The sequence below is a fragment of the Kryptolebias marmoratus genome, linkage group LG5, assembly GCF_001649575.2.
Source record: "Kryptolebias marmoratus isolate JLee-2015 linkage group LG5, ASM164957v2, whole genome shotgun sequence".
Taxonomy (NCBI): domain Eukaryota; kingdom Metazoa; phylum Chordata; class Actinopteri; order Cyprinodontiformes; family Rivulidae; genus Kryptolebias; species Kryptolebias marmoratus.
Window position 1 is genome coordinate 14,529,474 of NC_051434.1, and position 26,176 is coordinate 14,555,649.

The 26,176-nt window shown below is 35.7% G+C and overlaps 1 long non-coding RNA gene across 1 annotated transcript; it reads right to left on the reverse strand.

Annotated features, from left to right (window-relative positions):
- Nucleotides 1-4,674: 4,674 nt before the first annotated feature.
- LOC119617024 lies at nucleotides 4,675-10,837 on the reverse strand. The gene is made up of 3 exons (XR_005233175.1): nucleotides 10,742-10,837; nucleotides 6,298-6,386; nucleotides 4,675-5,878 (listed from the first exon to the last, which is right to left on the reverse strand). It is a non-coding gene; the product is annotated as an uncharacterized LOC119617024 (long non-coding RNA).
- Nucleotides 10,838-26,176: the final 15,339 nt, after the last annotated feature.

The following is a 26,176-nucleotide window of genomic DNA, read 5'->3' on the forward strand; positions in this document are numbered from 1 at the left end:
ATGCTCTGAGATGACTTGTTGTGAATTAATGCCAAATAAAAAAAAACCCAAACAAAAACTGATTTGAATAGAATTGAACTTCACGGTGCTGGGCATGCAGATGATGAGGACCAGGCTGCATATAGGAACCTGGTGTTATTTCAGATATTTTAAAAGTCAGACAGCTGTGCCAGCATTGAGGAGTATGTAAGAGTTCACATAGAGCCATGTAAAAAGGTCCATAAAACACAACATAAAGAGCCACCTGAAGCCTCAATATATCTTCTTGGAAAGCATTATGATAGCATATTATAATTGCTATTATAAAAATGACACCATTATGAATATGACTAAAGCACCCATTGCTTTTTCTTTAGATTTTTGTTCCCCCACATGCTTCTTTAAACATGTGATTTAGTGTAAAAGTGCTGATACCCGTTTTTGCATTTCTCTCACTGTAACATCCTGACAGGTGAATGGTGCTTTGGTTTTACTTGCATCTTTAAGGAAAATTTTGCCAATATAGTATGATGTATAACTTGCCAAATGTGCTGCAACAATTGAACTATTGTAGTTAATTCATCATCTTGTTACCTATCTAACTGGAAAAAAAATAAAATTATAAATATATTGTTTTTTTATTTAGATTTTTGATAATAACCATTGGTAATTTGATAATGAATGTTAAAAAATCTGCATTTTTGAACACATCCTTAAAACTAAACAACTGAACAGTTAAAGTACAAATGACTCCCAAAATAATGTATTTCAGCAGAAATATATGCATCTAGGAAAATGCATAAAGCAGCCATTTGGACTACTTGGCCAAGAACATTTATTTATGTTTCTTGTTGATATCTGCTGTATTCAGTTCACTTTTAACATAGATTCACTAGGCAGACGTTTAATGACTACTTCAAATTCAGTAATTAAGATATGCATTTTTAAAACCAACTTTTTTTTAACTCACTCATTAAAGTGGCAATTTTTTAATGAGTGTCAAAGTTGTGAAAAGTTGAGTGTATATAAGTATGTGTGTGTGTGTATGTATTTGTGTGTATATATGTTGAACCAGGCAATTCTTAAAATTTATACTTACTCTGTGCTATGAGGGCTACAAAGTTTGCATAAAACTAAAGAAAAGGCCTTTTTCAGATGACTGATGTACTTCATCACATCTGACTGGACTGTGAAAGACCACAGCTGGCGACGACTGACAGTGAACAGCCAGATTTTTGCAGACAGGTTAAACTCAATCAATCTGCAAATTGCTGCTCTCAGAACCGCCGTGTTAGACTTAATGGCAATTGTGTGTTTCTTGCAGCACAGCACCCTCATTAAAATTATTGACCACGTGGGTGTTATACTCATCAGTGCTGAAAGGAGTTGGCTCTGATAATTTACACAGACAAGCCAGCACATTGAGCTGGCTCCATTGCTTAAGACACAACACTAACAGGTTACTGAATGCTTTAGGCGGTGTCCACAAAGAAACATTTATTTTTTGTGAATAAAAGTTTAATTGTTTCAGCCTGTTTCAGCCACACATACAGTGGTTTAGGAGGCCTGAAATGGTACATTTTAAAACTGGTACAGAATAATATATTGATTAATAAACACATTTGTTGGCCTACTTTTACTGTTTGGACCAACTGCAGTAAGGAAAAGTGAAAACTAAAATTTGTACCAGCCCAAATTGTTGTAAACTTGCATGTTTTATTCAGTGGATTCACTGACGAAAGTCATTTACCTGCAAATTGGCTTTTAAAAAAAGCACATTTTAAAAGAAAGCCATCATGTTCTGAGAACAGATGATGCAAGTTCGCTACATACTGCTAAGGTTATTACAATCATTTGCACACTTGATGAATCTAAAATTATTACTCCACCTGCTTTCTGCTTTGATGTTTTTATTCTATTTAGTATGCCCCAAAGAAAACAATTTCAGTCAGGGTAATGAAAAATTATCATGTCAGTTTAGGTGAAACATTGTGCTATTATAATCATGTAATCACAAAGTATCACACAAATCATATTTATCAGGACAGATAGCAGGGAAGGCTTTACATTTCTGCTCCTCACCCTTTTATTGCTGCATAATCCAGAAAATCACTTGAGCGGATTATTATGCAATCCAATTATGTTTATAATCTGAGCCTAGAAACAGTTGCTTTGACTCCGTGCTTTCAGGATGCCTGATGGTTTAGTTATCTAAGCTACTCAACTGATTTACATGCAGGCAATAAGTCACTGATACTCGAGTGGGTGGTAGATATATCAAAAAGCCTAAGACTGTTTTTCTTGAGAGTTCACATGATAACAGGCAACAACATAAGTATTTATATACATACAGTATGCCAACATAACAAATCTTAAAGTACAATTTACATTTCTTAACAAGCCATGCTAAGATTGTATTAATTTCAGCTACAATGTTTTCTTTTTTGTTTGTTTTGTTTTGTTTTGTTTTTGAAAATGATTTAAAAATAAATATATAGCTCTTGCTTTAGAGGGCAGCTGTGGAGCAGTGGTTACTGCAATAATCCTCGAACTGGACAGCTGGAGGTTCGATTCCATCAGTATCCCACATGTCAAAGTGTCTTTAGGCAAGAACTGAACCCCTCACTGCCTCTAATGTGCCCCATCGGTGTATGGATGTGATCTAAAGCATTGATTAGACGCTATACAATGACTTATTTAGATTAGCTTTGTAGAGATTTAGTAGAGTGTTGTATAAATGTGTGTGAAAGGGTAAATGAGGGCACAGATTGTGTTGTACAGCTAGAAAGGTGCTATACAAGTACAGTCCATTTATATATTTTTTGTGATTCAATTAGATCATAGATACATGGATAGATTTGTGGTGATCTGGCTTTTACCTGGATTTTGTTTGTATTATTTTTATTTTAGTTCTTTGGTTTTTGTTTTGTTTCTATTCTGTTATTTGGTTGTATTTCCTTTTTGGTTTTGTCTCATGTTCATGTTTCATTTCACTCTTCCCCAGTCACTCACTTGTCTGTCAGACACGCCCATCTACACCTGTCCCGACTCTGTAATCATTCCACCTGTTCCCACTCACCTCGTTATCCTCAGTATAAAAAACCCGGTCACTCTTCCCATACCTCGCTGGTCCATTGTTTATTGTTAGCTTTGATGTTTGTTTGTTATTGCCTCGCTCTGTGTTCTTGTCTTCAGAGTTCTGTTCCGTTCATATATTTTATTTTAGTTCTTGTCTGTTTGCTGCCATGTCAGCTTTTTGTTTTCGTTTGTTTCTTTAGTTTAACAAATCAGTTTTCTTTTCTTAAAAATGAGTCTGCGTACTGGGTTCGTCTCGGCCATCTCCACCCAACGTGACAAGATTAGTGAAGAGACTGGACAGATTGGACAGGCTTTAAAATGGCACAGCTTCAACGACAAGATGATTTTGTCTTTCTTAAGTTATGAAAGACAAACTCCTTGGATGAGCCACAGCTGCCCCATCAGATGGAGTCATTGTCCTCTAACTGGAAGGACAAGCATTTCCACACGCCAAACACTCCTTTAGTGACCAGGTGAACTTCACGTTGCCACTGATAGACTGCATGTTGAAGAAAAAGGGGATAAAAAAAGTGTTCAAAAGAACTAAGCCAATGATATGAAACCATGTGAGAGAAAATGTGTGTTTGTAAATGAGTAAATGGGAAAAAAACATTTTTAAAGTGGTTTGTAGAAACTAAACAAGGTTAAAAGGCTCCATATTAAAATGAACCATTTCTTAAATTGGTGTCATTAGCTATATTTCTCTCCCCCCAAAAGTGTAGCTATGTTGGTGAGCCCATTAAAAATAACTCCATAGTTATGAATATATTAGGGCTGGTAAGAAGTACTTTGTTCAGTTTTCAGTGATCACTTCATGGTTGTCTGTATATGATAAATTTGGTTCCAAACTCAAAGAAACAAGAACACTAAGTTAGCTGGTGATGGGCTATTGGCTTCTTTTAATTATTTTGTATATATACAGAATATATATTTATTTTTCCATATATGCTCAATGCTAATTTAATACTATATACAGTTATGTGGATGTGAGTGTCTTTTTCCTTTAGCTATCTACTATACTAAACTCTACCAGCCAAACAGATTAGCTTATTTGAACCCATTAGCACAATTTTAATGTTATCTGATATAGGATTTTTTTTTTAATATTTCCTGGGTTCAAGTGGTTGAAATGAGCATACTCTGTCAGGAGACCGGGCTCAGCCTTAGAAATAAGAGAAATAAGATGAGGAGCTCCGTCATCCAGGGGAAGCTTGGAGTACAGCCGCTGCTCCTTCTCATTTAAAGGAAAAAGTTAAGGTGGTTCAGACATCTAATTAGGATGCCTCCTGTGCATGTACTTCTGGGAGAAGACTCTAGGGCAGACCTAGAATTTGCTGGTAAAATTTTCTAATTGGTGTACTCAGAGGCCAGGTGAACTTTTATTAGCTTTCCAAGTTGATAAAAATGTGTTTCTGCGTGTTTTATGATGCTGATGCTATGTCATCAGTCGTACTATGTATATAATAGATTGATTGTGATACAAAATAACATAACTAAAAAGAAACTGTTTATAATTTCAGTTACCATCATTTTTATTACACAAGGCAACCATATTGAATTTTGAGGTCACGGCTAGTCTGGACCCTTCAGTTTTCCAAGTCAGAATTCTAACTTCAATGGGCATTCCAGTTGATATATATTTTAACTTGGAAAGTATAAAATACAAATTCTGAGGACAAATGCATAATTACTATATAGGCTCTGTTTGTGACAGTCAGAAACGAAGATGCTGAAAGACTTGTACATGTACTCCTGGTTGTTTGCATCATTAAAATCATTACCTGTGTTAATTGTTGCCTGGTTTTCCCCTATGATTAGCTACATTTTAGACCTGCCTGATCAACATTTTGTTTAATTAGCAAAAAAAGAAACAATGAAGACGCTACTCCAATACCCAAGACAGTGTCCAAACAGAACAAGGTCCATATCCAGTTATATGAACAGCTCCATGCTTTTTTTCAGACAGTGACACTCATAAACTCGAGCAGCTTTTGCTGAATTGTTATTTTGTAGAGTTATGTAATGCAAATTAGTATCACTATGTTGTTTGAATGCTAGGCCTGTTCATAGTGTTCAAAGAAGGTCTTCTTGTTTCTAAACAGCTGATCGCATGAACCCCAAGCTTTGTAACTATATGCAATTGTTACCCCAACTACATATTCATTTAGAAAAATCTCCTAGTTAGAAAAAAACAAAAGACATAGCAGAAAAGAAACAGAAAAACAAAGTGGGCACTTGTTGTTACCCACACTTTTCGGATGTTTCTCGGAAAGACAACCATAGTCCGATTTTGTTTGTCTATCCATTGGTGCAGCTGATCAGAATGTAGTCTGAAGACCTCTAAGAGCTGTTTACTGGCCTCCAGCTGTTTATAATTATCTCAGTAGAAGAGAATGAAATGTGTGTAATGTGATAGCACAATGTTGATTGCTGATATGCTAATCAATGCATAACACAATATTTAGACAGCAAGCATTTTTCCATGACTTTGTCTCCAAATAAAAGTACATCATAAACCAAAAACTATCAAAAAGGCAAAAGAGGGCAATTGGTTTCTAGTATTAGGCTTTCAAAGATGGAATGAAATGTAAACTTTATTATTTATTTTTTTTTCAGTTGTTGCACATTATAAAAAAAAAGAGTTGTAGGCATTGTAAATCTGAATAAAGAGATCAATCCAGGAAATACAATACACAGAAACAAGATGTTTCATTTCTATGATAGAGAGGCTGTGATTCTTGAAGGCTTCAAACAACTTCTCTTCTTCCACAAAAATGGCAAATCAAAACGTCAAAAACACCCCCACTTCAACACGAACAGCCTGCAAATCAAAACACATGTCAGCATGTGTCAAAACACAAGTCAATATACAGTACATACACAAGAATTGTTTAGAAATCTCAGAAGTAAAGAAAAGAAACATTCTACTTTCCTGTTTGTTACACATTCATAAGACATGACTCAGGTGTGCTGCAGAAAGCATTCTGAATATAGAATATTAGGAAGAAATATTATATCTTCATGATATTCTCGAGAGGATTTCTCACAAAATATGAAATGAGCAAAAAAAAAAATATTATTTTTATGCGGGTGTGCTATCTTAGAGATTAATTAGTAAAAGAAGGTTAAAGTCTTAAAATGCACAAAAAACCATTACCACAGCCAAGACTGCCTGGATTATGTACCGTGATGTTCATTTTACCACATACTGTATACAGAGTGCAAAAACTCCACAGAGACCTTGGCATCCCTTTGCCCCGTTGGCTTGTGATGAAAATTCCTTTGCCTCCTCTTGCATGTGTTGCTTCTTCTGAACCTCTCCTATGCTCCTAAATCATTGAAAAAAACAGAAACAATATAAAGGAAAATTAAGCTTTTAAGTAAGCTGTCAAATTCCCAATATTAGAATGATTTTTTATGATAATCAACATAAATTTGTGTGTTTAGGTAGTTTTTGTAGATTCAATAGTGAATGCAAAGTGGTGATCTAAACAAAAACATGTTGAGACAAAGATAGATCAATACAAGAAAATCCCACCATCCACATACGTGTTGCACTTTTCCAATTAAGCTGTTTTGAAGTTCAAGGCTTTGGCTTTATTTTTGGGTGCCTCTTTGTATCACCGCAACACCAAATATGGTATCATTAGTGCTGTCTTTGTGGTGACTCCATACATCATTTCATCAGTGTGTGTTTCTCTTGTATTTTCCTCCTTTTCCTTTTTTTTTACTTTTTTGGCTTTTATTTCAAAGCAGAGCAAAGTTACGGTTTTCATAGAAGAGTTTCTTGACTTCACTCTTAAATAAAGTAGTCTTCACTCATCCTTTTTTCTTATTTTATGCACTTTTTATCTATTCATCAGGGATGTCTTCTCTCTTCCAATTTTTTTCTGTCCTCAGCTGGCACTTCAGTATTTTACTTCCCTACTTCTTTACGTGTCCCTTCATCTACTGGCCCTCTATGGCTCTCTAATATGTTTCCATAATGAGGTTTTGCTCCAAGAGGACCAGGCCCATCATCTGAGGTAGGGGTAAACAACTAGTCATGGATCATATCTGGCTTGACCCTCAGCCTATCAGGAACCACATCAAAGAAGGAAGCAAACCACCAGAGAGGGACCATCATTAGATGGACAAGATGAGAGATGTCGTGTGTTCTTCTGAGCTCCAAGCTTGAGTGTGCAGACAGAAAAAAAAAAAAATAGTAATAAATGAGAATAAGCTGTGGTGCTGAGTGGGGAGTAAAACCAAAGCTGTCTTTTAAATTGCAGTGGAAGCTGAGGTTGTAGAGCAAGGGAGGAAGAAACAAACTGGAGATATACATGTACATGTGCAGACAGCACTGAAAACACACTGTGTCATGTGATTTTTAGCTGAAAAAGCAGACACCCCNCAAATAAAAAGTTCTTGGTTTTATTATATAAAAAAAAAGACTTGTAAGAATTTATTACAACATGGTGACTAATTTCGTAGAAAAAAAGAATCAACTATTTTTCAAACTCAATCAACTTCAGCGATTGTCTTTCTTTATGCAGCAATGACATGGCTCAGAGTTTGGCATTTAAAGCCAGTTTAACACTGAACTAAACGGTAGAGGTGTATGTTCTGACAAGTGCTAACGCTTCTGCAGATAGAGTTGAAGTTGGGAAGAATACACAATGTTTTATTAGAAAACATGTAGCCACTCCATGGCATGTTTTCATGTATATTTCATCCACGAAAGGATGCAGCCCTGTATTATTGATGGCTGGCTGTTCAGCTGCACATCCTCGGCTCTTGCCACTCCGCTTTAGAAGAGTTTAAGTTACACAGGGTGACTCATAATTGAATTATAGTGCAGCTGCGTCAGTACAAGGAGACGTTTTAATGGGAACCAGCCTCCTGGGTTGACATGAGGATTGAGGACGAAGACGGATGGGAACAGGTTGAAAAACATTAGAGCATTGATTTGCTTTAGTCAGAGGATATTGAGAGATAAAGTGGATTCTGTAGAGTTGTAACATTGATTTGGTTAAGGTGCATTTTTATTCATTCAGCCAATGTTGTTTATTGTTTTTACAATAAATAGATATATGTGTGCACTTATTATATTTTTTGTTTGTTTAAAAGTTTGATATGAACCAAGTAGCATCAAATAGGTTATAGATGGCAAACTTCTCAGTTGTTACTAATCTAATCACATCTGTATATTCAGGTTGATGAGAGGACAATTTTAAAGTTACACTCAATACCTATCATTAATTTCAATTTCAGAAAATCTTCATTAGAATTCTGTTTTGTTTGGGTTTTATTTTTAGGTTTTTGATATGGGATCGTAGCAAGGTTTTACAGTAATGGAATTTGTATCAGCCTCCATTTTCTAATGTGGATTATCAAATATGTAGGAATCCAACACTACTCGTTTGTCAGTATGTTTCATCTTTGTCACTCTTTAAACAGCATTCTTCCCACAGAATACTTAACTTTCATGACAGTCATCGTGGGTCTTAATCTTTTTTTCTGACAAAATGTTATAAATGGTTCATATGACTGACCTAATATTATACTAATGTATAAAAAATCTTAATGTTTTTTTTTGTTGTTGTTGTTTGCTTTGATATTTGTCATAGTGTTCCATTGTAATGTTTATGTTAATTTCTGCATTTTTTGCAAGTATGTGGTAATATGATTTGTGTCATGTGTGCCCTATAGTCTTGTTGTTAGACACAGTTGAACAAATGTATTATTATTTACTTAAATTTTATTCCAAGAAAAAAAAAATCAATGGTTTCCTGCAGCTTTTCTGCAATGAGTAATGATTTCATATGAAATTTAATCAGTGTGTAAACCTCTTCAGATGTCGTCTCATTCTGAGACAATTCTCTGACAGAAGCGCCATTTAAATACCAATACAACTGTGATATGAAGTATTTTAGTAGTATCCTGAACTTAGGAGGTAAACAAGTTTGTGAATAATAAGCATAGCATAATATCAGCCTTGTTTAGGAGTCCAAATTCAGTAAAATATGGAAAAGTCCCCAGGGCATCCTGTTGCCTGGAATATAAAATCACTGTTTTCTGCAGATGGAATGTTTTGTATTCAGTGAATGATGGATTTACAGGTTGTGATACCACATATGTGTCTTAGCTACAGTCTTTCTCCTGCTTTATCACATATAAAAGTCAGAAGCATTAGTCATGACTTTTAAACATACTTCATAAAGTTTATTGCTTTTTTTATTGTGCATGGATTTTTTTAAAGAAAACATTACAGCCAATCTGTGTTTTTGCAAGTCTCACTTTTTGGGGGGCACAAATCCAGGTGAAATTACAGTGACAAAACTAACAGTACTGAGCAAAATAATGGCACTGCCCTCCTAAAGAGATTACAAAGAAAAGTTACACAGAAGCACCATAGTTTTAGGATGTAAGATAGCACAATTTTCTACACTCATGGACATCATAATATTTTTTGGAGTTTACATATATGCAGCACTAATAAAACTTGGTTCAACAATTCATCTTTTTATTTACTACATAATTTGACTAGTATGTCCTTTGGCATTCACTGGGAGAAGGGGTGCTGCTGCACCCTCTGCATCCACAGCTCCAAGGGCCTTGCTTGTAAATTGTACGTTCATTACCTTTAAAAAGAGCAACATTTTGGGTTTTCCAAAGAACAGCACAGCTCGTAATCCCCACAGTGCCGAGTGACCCAACCCGTTGGATCCTATACTTAAATATATGTAAATTGCAATGCCACGTTATGAATATTGAGCTTAAATAGAACTCTTTATTAAAGGAGAAAGGCTTTTTTAAAATTTCTACAGAAAACTGTCAGATCATTAGCACATTGCACAAATCATCAAACTGTCTCTCATGCCATCCTTGAACAGAAAAGTAGATTTGGTTAGATTAATTTTCACTCCTCTGAATTTTATAACTCCATTAAGTGTTGTCATCCTTTAAATGCATTTTTGGCTTTTCAAGTAAAAGCTTTTGAAGCACTTTGAATATTTTTTTTGAAGCAATTTGTGCTACTCCTATTTCAAAATTATATTATAAATGATGTAATTAAATAAAAATGTGGTTTTAACTTTGTTCATTCAGATTTTTATGAATAAGTAAATAAATAAATACATATTTTTTGCCGTTTTCAGACACTTCTTTAAGGAGCAAAAAATAATGAAACTCAGAGTAATACATATTTCCACCTACACATGTTTGCGAGAACTGTTTGTGCATGTTTTCTGTTAGAATCTCAGTTAAAGATCCAATGTTCTCTCAGCGTGGTCATAAATCAATAGCATCTCCCCTGGGTTTGTAGTAATAGTTTTACTGTCTTGAACTATTGAACTGTGTGTTTATTAGGGAATTTCAGCAAAGACACACACACACACACTGAAAATCAAAAAGCCAGATAGACACACTGTCCATACTCACACAGACAATGTATGAACATACCTGTCAAAGCATTTGTTTGGATACTGATGCAAGAAATGTGAAAGATTCAGACTGACGCAACAAAAGTAGTGGTAGTTAAATTCTCCTTAATATATGGCATATTTACTTAGCATATGCCATTTTGGGGGTTATAAATGTGAAGTAATAAGAAAAGCAGCTAGGAGAAAGGCCTCATGTCAGAACTATGCACACGCCGACAGGAGAAAACACAATAGCTGTGCTACAAATCAAAATTCCTTACCAGCTGTCAATGGTTCTGTTTATATTCATGAATTCAATTTCACTGTTTCAGATTTTTCTCGCAATCTTGGGTGCGTCTGCATTCCCAGGTATCTCTGAATAAAAAAAAACAATGTTTGTTTAATCAGCTGAAAGCCTTTGTTGTCAAACAGAAGTTACAGTGGACTTTTTTGTGATTTATTTTTCTACTTAGATGGGTGAATACAATGCAACTGGAGTTACAGCATATGAACTTCCTAAAATTCCTCATTCCTTGATTAGAAGAGGCATAGCATAAGTGGGGTTTGGTGAATAGAAACAAAACCCAAATGCAGTCATGTGGAAGGCAGCCTCTTAAACAATCTAAACTTTTAATTTACTGTAGCAAACTCTGAACAGGAAACTGAAAAAAAAAACACATAGGTAAACAGAGAACCTGACAATGAACAAAGGGAAACCAGGAGAGGTGACTGATGAGTGACAACAGATGTGCTGATTACTAATGAAATAAATTAAATTAAATAATTCCCTATTAATGGTAAGAAATAAACTGCAAAGATACTGAGCACATCTACAGACTGTGAAAAACAAACAGCTGCAAGAACACAAGTCAACTCGCTAACCAAAACTCACAATGCAACACCAGAAAACTAAAGTGAGAGTAAAACTAGTCTTAAGGCTGTATGCGAATGACTGTTAATTCAAGTGTGAAGGTACCAAGTAATTATTGTTAGCAGCATGCATTTAGCATCCAATATTTACAGTCTCCTGAGAGCAGGTGGTATTTGATTCTCTGAGGAAAAAAAAATGAGGAGGTTTAGCGATCTGCTGCATTGCTTCTGTCACAAAAATACTGCAGACAGATAAGGAAAACTGTTAGCAGTCTTTTCTGACAGTGAAGTGTGTCAAACATTATTGTGTCTACAAATAGACTGTCAATGTATAAAATTCTATTGTCGGTACAGAAGACCAAACCTTCTGATTATAGAACATGTCAACAAACAGGACTTCACATATATATTCAGAACTGAAAGCAATTGTTTTGTGGGATAATTATTGAAGGACCATCACCCTATGTCCACCCTAAACACAGCTTCTCTGGCCTGAAGCCACTCTGAGGGCAAGGTGGTTCAATATAACCAACTGAGGGAAACTGCATAGTGCACACTTTGAAGTCTGGAAGGATCCTACTTTAAATCTATTAAGTAAAAACCAGGATGCAGTAATGGTCAATGAAGCCTAAAATGTCACTTATTAATATAGAAATGCCATCCTGAACATGAGTCCTCTCTGATATAGTTGGATATTGTTCATGCAGTTTTAAGACTTATTTCTGTACTTCTGTTAAAATTAAGACCTCGCTGTGATAAATCATTTATCTTTCTTTTTGTCACTTGTGTTGCTCATGTGTTTGTGACAAATGGTCATATTAAAATTGTGCAGTGAGGCCAACATAGATCTGCTGGGTTCTGAATCTAAAAGACTGCAATTTGTTCACAGCTACTGAACTTGATGAGCATGTTTGCATTGGAGTATAATTAGCACCATTGGCTTTGTGAATATGATGCTAAGATGGAGCAACTAAGTGAAATAAAGATGACACAAATGCCACCCACTGCAAAATTAGTGAATCTGGGCTTGAAAGTTTTGTTTTGTTTGTTGCATTGGGACTTAGGTCACCCTGAAAAAGGTACAAGAACTTCCATTCTGTAAGTTAATAAAAATTTCTATGGCCATTTAAAATGCCAGAAAAATGATTCTCCTTCATGTAGCATTCTGGACAGGGCAGAACATTGTTGGTCTAGATTCTCATTCCTGTAGGACATGACGATCTTAAAAGTTTTATTTTCTTTTTTTCCTTTTTTTTATGGTAACTCAATCTTATTTCCTGATTTTTTTAAGACAATTTACTTCCCATCACAGGAGCTTTATCAGTACAAAGTGAAAAGTACAGCGCTTCAAGCTTTATAGCTACAGTGAGTTTCTCTGGTAATGCGAGCAGAACTCCCGCGCAAATCACTCTCTCTCCGTTCCCTCCTGAGGGTTTTTAGGGTCTTTCTTGTCAAGAGTAATAAAATATACAGCCAAAAACCAAGATTAAAACCTCATACCATGAAGAAGTGTTGGTGTGACCTATAACAATAAATAATATTTGAGAAAAGGTAACATCCTAAATTGTTAAACACTTAATTTAAAATTAACAGCAACCATGAAAAAGTACTCCCCAAAAAACAAAATCACTTTCTGTCCAGTTGTTCTGTCTTTAAAGCTTAGATATTGAATTTCACAAACCCCCCACAAATAAATCCTTCATTCGACACCATAGTAATGAATTTTGTTTTCTGTGGACAAGAGATACAGGGTAAGAGATTCTGGACCTTGCAGAAAAAACAAAATGTTTTTATGGTAAGTGTTTAGTATTCTGCACTGTATGTGTCTACAAAAGCAGTCCACCACATATCAATTACAGCCAACCTCTGATGAGAAGAAAGAATAACATCCTATAATCCTATAAAGCCATATAAAGTGGCTGCTGATGACTGGTGGGTGAAACCCAATTTTAAAAGTTACATCCAATCCCTTTAATATCTTCTTCCTCCTAAAAAATAAAATAAAACAAAACTAAGACCTACAGAATTATGAGATATTTTTAAACTGGGTACTGAAGCCTTATAACTTCAGAAGCCATTTATTCACATGGGTCAGTTTCTGAGTCAAACCATCACAAACATTGATTTTGCCTCAGGATTGGGTCTCCAGGATGACACCATGGTAGAGAAGGAACAAATATAGCAACTGATAACCTTTTCAATGTGCGAACAGACGTGTAGCAATTTTCCTTTTGACATACAAAAATTTGAACCACACTCTAGGAAAAACTACAAAAAAAAAAAAATTAGGATGAAAAAAAGTGAGAAGCAAGAAGTGTAACGTTTTGAGCTTGACTAGAAGGTCACTGTGTTCACTCTCTTTAGGTTTGCAGGCACATGACGATAAATGGCTGATGGAGGAGTATATTCCTTAAAAAGAGAGAAGTAGGTTTGCTTTTGAGAGGAGGTATCACCACAATCAGTCAGAGCATTTAAAGTTTGTGTCATTAACAGCTATCATGAATGTGCAGAATGAAAATTTAAAAAAAAAGGAAAACATCGGCTGGTTAATTCATCAGCCTGGAGCTTATTATATTCAGCAGAATCAGACTTCATTAATTTACGACGGCGTTTCATCCAGACATCAAAATAACACTGAGTGTATCTGCCATATGGTTATGGTGGGCACTTGCCACTGGTAATAAGGGTAGCATCTCATTGAACTGTGGCCGATGAACACTGGTTTGCAAATGATATTTGCAAGGGAGTCTTCAAAATGTTCTGAAATGTTTACAGGGATTTTCAGTTTCCTAGTGTGAATTGCAGAGATTGCAGTACTGTTACTTGAATCTTGAACATTTTCAAAATGTTGGACAACATTTTTGTGAGTGTCTCACATCTGTCTCAAATCCTTCTCAGTTTTGTTTCTTTAATTTTACATTTCTAGAGCTGTATTTTGACACCAGCATGGAAGCTTCCCTTATGACAAAAAGTATCTGAGGTGTACAGGTCTGAAAATCAAATCAATGATAAATAATGCTAAAAAAACAATTTCCAAATCTACCTCTCTTCAGTTCAAAAGTGTACTTCAGTAAATTAAATCATAAGCGTGGGACTGATTGTCAAGGCAGATAAAAACGGCCTGGGATGAGTATGATGTGGGCAGAGGGAGGCAGCAAAATAATGTGCAGTGTGTAGAATATAGTTTAACAACCCATGCAAAGGTGAATAGGCCTATGACTTTCAAAACCTTAAACAAGCAAAATGTGTCTGCAGAGCTTGCTGGACAAGTAGTTGCAAACATTTAGAATTCAGTGAGATTTCAAGTAAAAATTTTCTCACAATTTTGAGTTGCCAGTAGACAACAACCATTGCAGGCCAGTGAACTACTGACTTGCCCCAAAGTGTAAATTTGGTAGAATCAGTGAATACTTTGCTAGCTTACTCCTTAAGTTACCAACAGCACAAAATGTCTGGAAATTAAATTTTTTCCATGTAACAAGAAGGTCACCAGTTCAAAGTTTCATTCTGCAGGCCTTCCGGTGTTGTGCTTGCTTGTTCTCCCCATGCCTGTACCTTTTTTCCTCCCTGCTATTCTACCTTTGTCTCAAAGAACAAATACTGGATTGAGATAAAAAAATTAAAAAAAAAAAATAAATAATAATAATAATAAAATAGATGTTAGGCTTACTTGTGATTCTGTAAATAGAGTTTAGGAATAAATGTGAGCCTGCATGGTTGTGTAGCAGTATTCGCCCTGTGATCGACTGGCAACCTGTCCAGAATGGTGATTGCTCGTAATGTGTCTGTTGCGACTGAGCCAGCCTCATGTGCTGACTCATGTGAATGATGAGAGACCTTTTCTTTTTTTTGTCTTTAAATAATTTGTGAGAATTTTGCACACATGACTGGATGCTAACCATGTTGCTAAGCAATGGCAAAAGGCTCTCAGTGACTGTATTGATGACATTCAACCAGTCAGAAACAATGATAGACCAGTAATTTACAATCAGGTGACCAAGCAGAGTGTTTGGCAGTACAAAATAAACCATAATCTCACTAATACATTGATAAACAAGGGTGTGTGCAGTTTGACATAAACAGTGGAAAATCACAGGGACATAAGAGGAGTGTGTAGACACGCATATTTAATTACATTTTATGCCTTTATGTTCAATTTTTTATGTTAAACATAGGCTAAAATATTTTATTTCAATACATTTCGAATGATTACTTTGGTTTTATAATTTTGCTTGTTAATTTTTCAAACTTTCATTTATTATCCATCCATCCATCCATCCATCTATCCATCCATCCATCCATCCATCCATCCATCCATCCATCCATCCATCCATCCGTCCATCCATCGATTTTTGTCCACTTATCCGGGGTCGGGTTGTGGGGGCAGCAGCCTAAGCAGAGAGGCCCAGACTTCCCTCTCCCCAGCCACTTGGGCCATCTCCTCCAGGGGAATCTCAAGGTTTTCACAGGCTATCCAAGAAACATAGTCCCTCCATCGTGTCCTGGGTCTTCCCCAGCTTGTAAAAGTTGAAATTTGTCATGCATGAACAGCATCTGTTGATTGCGAGTGTAGCAAAATGATTGTAGTCTCTGACAGGAACATCTCTGATTCCCGTGTCTTACTACAGCTGGAAACATCTTCAGACCATTTTCTTTCTTTTTTTTAAAAATCAGAATCATGTCCATCCGCTAAGTTATCAACATGATTTAGAGACAGTCAAATTTATTTATGATAAGGCATTTATGGAAGCACATCCATTGATAATGTCTTTCTATCAGCGTTTCTCTTTGATTCATCATGTACTTATTATATCAATTTATTTTTGCAGTTGCTATTTGTTAGGTTTAATGAGTTGAACACAAGACACAAAGAAAGTGGGGCATACTTGACTGGGTATTTACTTCAAAGTTTGGCTATGCAACGCATACTGTATTCTCAGACTTAGCTTGACTGTGGCGGTAGAGTAGCTGACAGACAGGTGGGTGTATGATTGCTGAGTGGTGTTGGAGGATTCCCAAGAAGCAAAGAGAATGGAGGTCAGATCAGGTTGATATACTCAGAGCAAACAAAGATTCAGAACTGGATTGTAGCAGGGCAGCTGTGGAGGGTTGGTACACTAATGCTTCAGCAACAAGTGGAGTGATGACCAATAAAGATACAGTGCCACTTTGATGAGGAAATGGAGTGGACATTTTGATGACCATAGGAAAGCAGGCAGGAAAGTCCACAGCAGCTTGAAGCCTTTCTTTTTAGATTAAAAAGAGAATCCAAAAACCAAACTATCATTGTAGCAAGGACCTATGATATATGCTTTGTTAAATAGTAACTATACTTCAAAGTTGGTTTAAATGATTAAGATTATTTTGAGCACATACACCATCTGCATCTGGTGCTATACCCAACTAATACCTTCTCAAAATTCCTTGTGGTTTAGACTGACTTTTGAGTTCCAAGTCATAGGTCCAAGGACCTAATGTGGTTCATTTCCTCTGGTGGGATCTCGAAGCACTATTTAAGTTTTTCCCAACTTTTTCACTTTATTCTTAAAAAGGTCTATTCTTGTATTAGTATTTTGACTGTGATTTCATTTTTTTGACTTTAATCTTGACATTTTGATTTTGTATTAGAGTAGCTATAATACAAAAATCAACACAATATAAGTAGGAAAAAAAGGCCAACACCATGTTGCCACTGTTTACCTAGAAACCTAAAAAATGAAAATCATCACCTAATATCACCTTTTACTTCTTAAATACAAACAGTTTTACCATACTGTGCTGAGTACATAACTTTTAAAAAAGCATTCCTAAGAAACCAATTACACAAATGGCATTTTCCATGAAACTGACGTGTATGTAACTGCCTATAGACAGTTTGATTGCAACTCAAGTTCTCTAAAGCACTTACTGAGTTTTGCATGTACAAAACCAGTGTGTTTCATGTCATCCCCTATTGCCGTTAACAAAATATGTCTCTCTGCAAGACTTCAGTGCCAAATATCACTATGCTGTATTCACCTCACATAAAACAGCATGAGAAAGTTTGCAAAAGCATCAAGCATAGAGGCCCACTTTTAAAACAGACCTCTCAAAGGCAGCTGCTAGACACCAGAAACAGGTCCATGAATTATTCATGTTCATTTGCACAACCTTTCCTATCATGGGTTCATCATATTTCCGTTACTGTTCGCTGTCTGATCAAGAAACCAAAAGCAACTGTGTTGAAATACATTGGTAAAGTGCAACATAAATATCACCCTCATTGACAGCCATACTTAAGAGAGTTGTTGATAGATTTAATGACTCAGCTGGCACCTTCTTGTCATTTAACATGTTTCATACACTAGCTCATTTGCATTCTCCTACATTGCATAATTAGTTGTTCTACTTATCAGCACCCCAACAAAATACCCATAATTAGGACCACATTAAGACCAGCACTTCATCTTTTGCAAAGCAACTTTTGGCATATATTTTTGAATAATGTCAAAACAAATGACAGTATAAAAAGCAGAAATCACAAAGAAAATTTTAAAATTTGACAAAGCTAATCTCAACAAATGACTACCAAAAAACTGGGACTGTGGAAACTGAGAGAGATAACAAATACTGAGCCAGCAAAGGGATGACATCAAGCATCTTTATTCTACCACCCTGGTCAGCAAAAGATCAGTGTACTCTGTGCAGCTATGATCACTTTGAATAGCACAAGCAAACACAGTTGGTTGTGTCAATTGAATTCTGTGACAAAAAATGTTACAAAGCTACTAGATTGGGGCAACTTTCTAAATACACACAATGTTTGGAAGAAATTGTGAGGCTTCAGTACTTGTTCAGCTGAAGGAGTAAAAGACCCGTTCACATGACATCAGACAACAGCATAGCTTCAAAAGGTTATATATAGTTGCAAGCAATCATTCTTTGTATTCTAATATTCTAAATGGCAGAGCTACCAGTGCTCGTGCAACTATCCGAAATGTAATGTAATTTAACTACAGATACTATTTTCTATTTGCTGTTGAACTTGTTGAAAGACATTCAGATGATTTCGCTGTAGTCCTTACGCATGGGGGTTGCTGGACTTATTTAGATCTTGATAGAAATTTATTACATAAAACTATCATATGATAATGAAGGGGAACTGAAAAGTTACAAGCTCCTAAAGACAGAGCACCAAAAAATGCAAAGATACCTCATGTAAGTGGCTGTGTAAATGGTGCTCAACAAAAGTATTTTAGTGTTTGTATTTTAGTAGTGTTTGTAGTCACACTATGATTGCAGTATGTATACAGCAATCCCTTTTGAATGCATATATTTGTATATTCATATAAACTAATAAACTACTTTGAATTTGATTTTATGTATCTTAAGACTGTGTGAAAACATTCAATAACTTTCTAAAATAAAAATAAAAAACAATTGCAGTTGTGATCATTGTGCAAGGACATTATGAATCCTTACAATAACAATTTGATAATGGATAAAATGCTTACCATAAATCTTAGCATTTGAAATTGGTTCCCAATTTTCTTTTCTTATCTCTGCTTGCTTTTAAACCACCATTTAACAAAAATCACATCAGATGATTGCTTTTTGTCCAAACATAGATTATGTCATTCTCGGACATAAGCTGAACTGCTTCTAAATTTGTCACAGCCTTCTCCTCTTTGATTGGTTTAAGTTTGTCAGATGGTTTTCAATAATGCTGGAAGGTTACTTAGATAAACCAAACGCTGAAGATTTTCAAGGTGTGGATTTTAAAGTCAGACACTTTTATATTTCAATAAAATCTATGGATGAATATGTAAAAACAATTTAAAGAAACTGAAAGAGGACATCATTAGAATTTTATTTTCATGTCAATATCTTGAGATAACAACTTATAAAAATAGGCTCAGTTTTTTAAAGATAATGTGTTAACATTTAGTTTGATTTAGAAAAGCTCATTTATTGTGATAAATGGAAATGCTTTCAAAATCACAGTGAAAGAAAAGAGATGCTTCTTCTTCAGAAAATCAGTACAGTCAGACTGGCAACTAATTCCATCTAAAAATGTTGCCTGAAGGAACATCCATTACTGATCAACGCATTACTGTTACAGGCCATTACCAAGTGTCATAACACTCTCTGAATGACAAAACTGGGTATAATGCAACAACAACCCGATTTCACAACAATTGTCTTATTATTTTAAGAGAGAAAAAAAGCATCTTTGGATAATATGATGTTACCTCAAAAAACAAAGTTTGCTTTCTTGACACACGATTAAACTACTTACCTTCAGATTACCTTTGAAAAACTGGTTGTCTTGAGATAATGAGATAGTTAACTTGTATTCTTGAGAAAAGCACATCAAAATTAATATAACCTATGGCTGTTGGTTTATGTAAAAATGCATTCCTAACAACATATCTTTATTAGGTAACTACTGTATTTAGACTGACCAAGGTTTTTTGGAAGCGATGTCCAAACTTTACATGCAACTATAAAATTGGTGTAAGAGAATAAACTCTTTATCAAATCTCTTTATCAAAGTCTTAAACCACCTCTAAGATAGGCTCTTTTATAATTACTCTGCATGCCTGTGCGGCTCAATGTGTTTATTTGTGTGCAGGAGCTCAATTAGCACTGATGCGTAAAAGACATTTAGAGTAAGAAAAAAAAAAACAAAAACAAACTTCATTGTTAATTTATTACTCTGAACAGCCATGTTCAGCTCAATTGTAAGAAGCAAGGTACACGGATCTGAAGATTAAAAAATAAAACAGCAGCTGAGAGAAATGGCTGGATAACCTTTCCTTTGAAGCAAACAAGTCCTCAGTGCTGTTTCACAGCATGTCACCAGACTTATGGGGCTGAATTTAATGGAGGTTTTGCTTCGCTCGAATTTTTATTCTTTCACTGGTCTGTTTGATCATCTGGAACCTCACAACAGCTAGCAGCTAAACATGTCCCCTGTTAAAAACAATATTTCCCTCTATGTTTTGTGTGAGAGGGTAGAAGTCAGTGCTGAGAAAGCCAAAGGAACTTGCACTAACAGAACGCAGTCAACATGTTTCTGTGTGTGTGCATTCATTCCTATGCATGTTTCCTGCACATCTGCGGTTACCAAGGCAACATCTAACCCCCTAATTCAGCGAGGGAAATCAGATATCCGAACGACTGCTGTCTTCCGCCACCTCGCCCCACCTTCCTCTCACCCAGTGCCACAAATTCCACCCTCCACGTTTTCTATCTCCCTGCAGCAGATGAAACCTTAAGTGGAGGTTTAATGAAATCTCCTGGATTGTCCTGTGGCTTGATGACTCAGGCTCTGTTCGCGTGGGGTGGTCCTCCACTTTTAACAGTGTGTCGAAGCCAAGAAGTGCAGTCGCTAATTGCACGGCCTGAGGACAAGCAATGGAAAAATAAAAAGCAAAAAAGCCGAGAATGAATACAAAGACAACAAAGATGGAACAAGAAATAACAAAGCAAATACGGCACATGTTCTAAAGGTCACATTTGACAAGTAAAGAAATGCTCATGCATGCCTAAATATCTGATCTTGTGCAACCATTGGCCCTAGCAACAGTCATGGAACTGATTGTTCAAATGAATATTTAGCTCAAGTCAAATTAGCACACTGACAGTTGGTAGGGCTGCCTTGGATCACTGAAGCTCAGTAATTAAAACCTTCCAAGACTGAACACCATTTTACATATATACATATTATATGTGCAAACTTTCAGTATCCAGGATGAACAGATCAACAGGCTGGAAACCATGTGCCACAGAAGCATCAGCTTACTGCTGGATTAATTACTGATCATCGCTTACAGCACAATTATGAAGAAACTATAATGAGGAGATAAACAAAAGTTATTTTTGTATGAAAACTTGTTGAAAGGTTATTGCTAATGAACTGCTGCTGCTCGTTCAGAAGTGCAACAGCTGGCTGTTTTGGGAGTCTAATACATTTGTTTCCAATCTTCATTAAAAGACTTTAATTAGGATGCCAAAAAAATACTTCTTAGGGAAGACCTTTTTTTCTGTTTATAGGTCTAAAACATACATCTCAGCATTTAGTGACAGAGCAAACCATCATTCTTTTATTGACATCGAATTCATGGGACAGATTATTGTCATTCATCAAACCTGACTATAATATATATTTACAGAAAAGATTGGGTGGAAATAAGGAGGTGCTTGTATTGAGATGCAAATAGACACATCAATATTCAGAGTGCAGATGGGATCTTTCATTGACCCTTTTGTAAAAAGAATAGTGCAAAAATAAAATCTACCCTAAATAGTGGTATTTCTTTCTCTCATCTTTTTTTAAACCAAGAAAACACTTCAAAGCCAATGACTTGATGTTATATGTAAAGGCCAAGCAATTCTTAAATAAATGCATATCGTCCACTACCTTTTATGTCAGAGTTTAAGCTAAAGTTACCTTATGATAAAAAAATGATTTGCTAAAATCTTGAAAACAGCGCTATGCAAGATCTCTTGTGGTATTACTAGATCTCACAAGATGTGTTGGCCCTCAAAGACTACAGGATGACTAGCAGTTAGTACCACTTCAAACTAGCTCAATTAATGTAAATTTAATTGAGTTATAGCCATGTAATGGCTAAGATTGGTTTGATGTGCTGGCCATCTTGAATTGGGTTGACTCCAAAAGTTGATGAGCTGTAGAGGTACATCCAGTGATTTCAATGAACGCCTTTCTGAGACTTTCATAAAAAAATGTGTCCAGTGGTTCATGAGATATTTTGCTAACAGTCAGACAGTACAGCCTCTAACAGTTATTCCCAAAGTGTTTTTGCAAATATATTGAGCAATACGTAATACTCATGTGTAAGGAATGATGCTCAGCTACTACCACAATGAATTTTAGCACCATATCAGTAAAACTGACTCAGTTGGAAACATTTTTTGTGCCATTTAGGTGCAGGCCAAACTTTTCATTCACCCTGTTGGCATCTGAATTAAAATGGGGCCATTTTTTTAATTTTTTTTTTTATTAGCCCAATCTTCATTCTTCACCTTGTTAATTTTACTTTGAAGTTGCTGATATTTTTTCTTCTTTGCCTTGAGAGTTCTTCTGAACACCTTATACTTTGTACATTTTAGCTTTCAAAATCTGCACCAGGTCTGGAAAGTTGTGATACCTAAGAACTATGACGCTTAAGTAGCTTCATGTAAAGTTTCTGCTCAAATATTTTACAGATCACTGCACCTATTTACCATTCAAGAAACAAACAAACAAAAAAAAAAGCTCAGCTATTTCAAAACTGTTTCATCAAACTGGAATCCATTTAAAATGTGTGGCTTTTCAGTCTTGAGAAACTCTTTGCTTTTGACTAGTTTACCTGAGGTAAAAAAAAAGGTAAATTTTTAATACTTAAATCATTTACCATGATTCTAATATTCACAGAAATGTATTAAATACTAATTGAATACTTAAGCAGAATAAGAAAATTCAGTGCTTAATAATTTAGAATGGCCCTACAATGGACTGGGTTTACCCCTAGACAGGTGACTTGATATTGCCATCAGCCCCCTGCTTACACTTTGAACAAAATTAGATGGATACAGATAATAGGTGAAGGATGAATAGATATGTTTGCATGAGGCATACTGGATGTGGCCTGATGTGTAAAACTGCAAGATCTAAATTTCTAAAAAAAAAATATTATTAGTGTTTTACATTGATTGCATTTAGACAATCAAAACAGAACAGAGGTTTTACCATAATCATTAAAAAACTTATTTTAAAGGTAACCTATTGTACTTTCTATGAACATCCTGATCACTATTTTTTGTCTGCAAAACTTAAGATGCAGATGATGCAAAACCCATCAACAGTAGGTCAACAACAGAAATCAGAAGTGAAGTGTGGCCATTGTTGTAACCATCAGTTACACCAATACTGATAAATAGAAAATATCTTGATTGCATCTCAAACCTAATACATGCAGTTGACTCTCAATAAACAATCTGTAGTTATTTGATTTGCATTTACTTTCATTTTTATTCAATGGTTAGGTTGATTTTTTTGTTTGTTTGTCTATTTGTTTTTTGTTTCAGCTAAAGTTTTTTAATTTTTATTATTATTATTTTTTTTTTTACAAATGCACATGTTGATAACAAATGCAGGTGTGCTGCACATTGGTAAAGCCATGATGAAGTTTTCATGAAGATCTTTTTTCTCGCATATCACAGCACAATTTAAACGACCCCACCAAATTTTCAAATAACTGGAACTCTTCACCAACCAGGTAGAATAAAGTATCCGAGTCTGATGTGGGATAAAAAAAAGTTTTCAAGATAAAAAACGGTCTTAGAAGATTTTAAGTACTATGTTTGTAATGAATTTGACTTTAAACTGGAAGAAATTTCCTTTAAGAAAGAGTTTAAACATTCAAGGAAAAGAAAGTCAGGCAATTTCCAAGAACAAGTGATTGCATTAAGGTAGTCACAGCAGAGCATTACTCAGAAATCCATTCTTATTCTTTTAAATATTTTTACACTACTTTGTGGTTTTAAATCAAATCCCTCAAATATCTTCAGGAAATGACAGGGGTACTGCTTTCTTGCTGATTAAGACAGCGTAAGATCGGCTAAACTTAGTGCTCATCAAAGCTCAGCATCTGTTCAAGCCCATAGCTATATTAGTGTGTTTTCCCCTCTGTCCCGCTGGTGACGGTTTTAATTAGCAGAGCTAAAAAAGAGCGATGACTTACCTGCCAACCTCTGCAAACATTTTTTTTTTCTATAGAGCTTTGCTATTTTATCCTCCATCTGAATAATAGTGCATGTTTCAAGGGTACGTGATTGCATTAGTCAGAATGTTTGCAAAGCTTTATCAGAGTATTAACGTTGCTGAGTTATTGTTGCTGGATTTAGAAGATGTGTGTTGAGAAGACCAAACGTGTCTATATTAGCTCCTTAGTCAATTAGCGTGCCTCTCACAAACAATGGGATGCTACTGTGTTTGCAAAAGCCCGTAGTGGGCCGTAGACAACAGAAACAGCATGCAATAAAAGCTAATCAAAGATTTATTTGGCTAGGTAATTTACATCTGATTACTGCTGTGATGTCCTGAGTTAAGAGGATGATTTCTGAAGTTTCACCTGTTATTTTTCCAGCACCCGCCTTGTTATGCAGCCCGAGTGAATGATGCCATCTGCTCATCATCATTTAAATGTTTTCGTCTGAGCCAATTATGTTCATTTAGGATTCTAGGCAGATCTGAGGGCATGCAGCATGCCAGCCACCACGCTCGTGTCCTGCACAAACTCCAGAAGTTATTAGGAGACACCGACACAGACAACATAAAATTCAGACGTGATGCTGATGGCCTACTCACTTTTATATTAATGCTGTGCCTTGAGAATTACAAAGGAAGTATTGCACAATGCATCAAAAACTTTGGGATCTAAACATACACACACATACAAAAGTGTCAAATGTTATTTAGTTATTTATTTGTTCCTATATAGCATGCTCTTCTATGGATAAGTGTTGAAAAATGAACACTTTTGCTACAATAATTATAATGATTGCATTTGGAGAGCAAAACAAAATTTCTCATCAACTCAATGACATAAAATATCTCGACTAACAATTGAGACATGATTATTCTACAAGACATCTCTTTCTTTGTTTTTGCCACTTTTTTGTCACAAGTAAAAGCAACTCAGTGACACAGTAATAAACATAAAGAACATTGGTTGCTGGTATTGGTATCAGGCTGCTTGTTTAAGATGTGGAGAAGTATAATGTCAGTGAGATGGGTAGCGGGGATAGATTTCATTAAGATAAAGGTTCCCCACCAGCTACTGAGGTAAATGTACTTTTGGTGATAAAAACTAATCTTGTTCTTGTTCTTAAAGTTTCTGCTTGGCACAGTATTTGAATGAAATTTGTCTGCTCTCCTGGAGAAATGAGAGATGTATTTATCCGTGTGCTGTCACTTCAGTTGAGTGTGAATTTTGCGGGTTTCTTATCTTTCTCTTCATCTGTCTCATGGACGGAGACATGAAAGAAAGGCGACCCATGGATGAAAGATACTCTCGTTCAGTTTCTGTCTCACTGTCTCTTTGCCTAATCAGTCTGGAAGTGCATCTTCACTTTCTGCTCCACACAAGCATACAACTCCCCCACATTTACTTTCTGCCCACAATAAAACTCTAATCAGGAAACATTTTTCCAACTTTTCTTTTATAAACTCCATATTGTTGCCTTTATCTGTAGTTGCTGTTCCTCTTACTTTGAATCAACTTAAGATGCAGTTTCAGGGTGAAAAAAATGTCTATATGACTTTACGAGTCTAATTACTTAGTTTGTATGTATTGCTTGTTAAAAGGTGAGTACATACTTCTTCAGTATTATCATTTACCATGATAAGAAAATATATATATATATATTTTTTAGTTCATGTAAAATATCAAATACCCAATCTTCAGCTACCACTAGGTGAGACATGGGGATATGCCACCAGTCCAGTCCTTCAGTTTATTTAATATGAATGATTTTGGGCTGTGGGAGTACTCTGAGAAAACCCATGCATGCACAAAAATATTGTGCAAACTCCATACAGAGAAGCCCTGGGTGGGATTTGAACCCAGGTCCTTCTTGCTGTGAGGCAGGAGTGTAAACCAGGTGCTCTGCTGTGCAGCCCATTGGACAATGCCTTTTAGTGATTGGCTAGTCTAAAACAATGGCTAGAAGAGCTACCAAGTACATGAAGTCTGATTTCGCTAAATTCCATTAAAAATATAGAATTCTGCATATTTGGTGTGGCGGTTAGCACTGTTGCATCACATCAATCAGGTATTTGAATTGAATCTCGACCC